This window comes from Grammomys surdaster, unplaced genomic scaffold, assembly GCF_004785775.1.
Source record: "Grammomys surdaster isolate TR1022 unplaced genomic scaffold, NIH_TR_1.0 126066, whole genome shotgun sequence".
Classification (NCBI taxonomy): Eukaryota; Metazoa; Chordata; class Mammalia; order Rodentia; family Muridae; genus Grammomys; species Grammomys surdaster.
Genome location: NW_021620876.1, coordinates 6,092,373 through 6,095,049, shown reverse-complemented (window position 1 = coordinate 6,095,049; position 2,677 = coordinate 6,092,373).

Here is a 2,677-nt window from a genome sequence, read left to right as displayed (position 1 = left end):
TGTGTGTGTGTGTGTGTGTGTGTGTGTGTGTGTGTGTGTGTGTGTGTTTATTACTGAATTTGGGTGTCATCAACATACCAGGAAAACACACAATATATAAAAGTCCAAAATGGGTTATACCTAAACATAAGATCAAAAACCACAGAACTTCTAGAACTAAAAGCATGGTAGTAGTTTCCATCTAGATAAAGCTTGTTTATGGAAGATACAAAAGGCACAAACTCCAAAGGAAATATTTTGTTAAACAAAATTAATGGTTGGCAAAGTGGTTCAGCAGGTAAAGACATTCACTGACAAAGACAATGATCTGAGATCTTTTGCCTGGGACCAGAGTGGAAGGAAGGAACTAACTTCCACAAGTTGTCTTCAGACCTCCATGCACACCACACACACACACACACACACACACACACACATATCACACATATGCATAATGATGAACAGAAATCCATGTAAAACTTTAAGTAGCAGAGAGCAGAATAGAGGCAGACAAGCCACAACTAAGGACCATATAAACATGAACCTCAAAAAAAGCTGACCTATGGAGTATCTGAAGAGCATTTTAGCTCAGTTAGACAACCTAAACTTTGAAAATAAATTGGAAAAATATTTCAACAGACACATTATAAGAAGAATTAGATGTTTAGCAAACAGAATGACACTCAGCATTATTTATAACTACAGAATAAAAGTTGAAACTTAAGTCAGATACCACAAGGCACCAAGTAGAACACTTAGTTTAAATGCCTGACTGTTCAGCACAGACCCATGTATCTGCTATCCCAGAATTGTATAGACTGAAGCAGGAGGACCACAGGTTTGTGACCAGTCTGTGGTATTTATAGCAACAAGACTGGACAAGTATCCACTTTTGGTGAGGATGTGGAACAGCACAAATTTCCATATATTGCAGCTAGGAAAGCCAAGGGACATGCTCACTGCTACCCATTTTCGAAGGATACACTTATTATATGACCCATCTGTGCATAAAACTATATTCACACAGACAAATACACACAAACATATACAATGACTTTATTCTAGGTGGTTTATTCGTGATGAGCTGGAAAGAACTCTAATGGCAGTCTGCTTGTGAATGTATAAGGAAATTGTGCATGTCTTACAAAAGAATGGCAGCCAATGATAAAGAGAAAGTGCGAACACTTACATGAAATGGGCGAATCACAAATGGGTTAGGTAAAGGAAAGTAATGACTTGATGCTCTGTAATTCCAGTTCTCTGATGAAATGTAGAAAATAAATAAGCAATGAGCAGGGGCTGAGGAAAGAGAAGGGCAGGAGAGTCTTGCGAGGCAAGTGTGTAGGATGATAAAATATCCCATGTGATAACTGGGGGGAACTATTCCACCATGTGAATTTCTTGGAATACATTCAATTATACACAAAACTAATTTATTTTCACCTATGCAATTTATAACTGAATAAAACTAACCTCAAATATTCTGGATTTCAATCAGATATAACATATGTGGCTTTTGTTGACAGTTACATTCAGGATGTGTCATCTTAATTCCGGTAATATTTACTTAATATTAATTAATTCCTTAATCTGTAATTTTTGCCAGGGTAACTATTAAATGTCTCTAGTACCATTTTATGACCACATAAGTTACACAAGTATTTCCTGAAGAGGTGTCTTTGCTTTGAAATATATAGGGTTTCAGTCATAAATACCAAGTTCAGTAAAGATGAAATACTGTTTTGTGCTGCCAGTATCTCATCAGGACATGGAATACAAACACATTTCTTGATTTTCATGTGTGCAAACAGCCCCGCACAGCAATTACCAGCTGCCTGGCTATTGTTCAGGGAAATGTAGCAAAACCTTACAGGATTACAATTCATCTGGATTCATTCAGTTCGTGGTACTTAACAAAAATAGGGAAATCCTTTTGCCATAAACTTCACACTTGAGAGGAACGGCTATCTAAATGTCTCAGTGTTTGCTCCCTGCCTTTTCTAACCCATCTATAAGTAGATTATCCCAGGAACAATTGAGAATCCAGACCACCATTTCTTATATTTTTGGTTGTGAGCCTAGCCTTTAACAGCTGAGCCATCTCTCCAGCCCCAGACCACCATTTCTTACAAACAGACTTTCAGGAATTGATTGAAACCTAAACCTAAGTTTAAAAAAAAATTAAATTCTTTTCTTGATGTGGATAAGGAGAGCATGTGTCAAAATCCAGTTAGACAATTGTGTAACCCTTTCTGCTTAAATATACCTTTTGTATACATTATCTCAAATCAAACTAAATCCGATGAGTACTAGCATACTTCAAGACTATCCACTCATAAATACCCTTTCCTTTGAATGCAGAATATCCCTAGGAGAGTTCCTAACACTTGACCAGCCCTCATACACCTCAGGACAATGAACACATCACAGTACAGGTGGAAAGTATTAATTTAAGACCTTTATGCTTCCTTCCCCATATAAAAAGCATGGGAAACCACCAGACCTCTTTGCTTGCCAGTCGGTGCACATCAAGAGCTTTTGTGGGATTTTCTATTATGTTTCATTTTGTTTTTTAGATCAGTAAAATTCTCATCATTTTCTAATAGCAAACAGGTTGCTGCTGCTCCAGAGCAGTTACTATAGAAAAGTTAAATACTTCAGGCCCAGCCAACGCTAGAAATAGGTTTTCAAGCTCCCC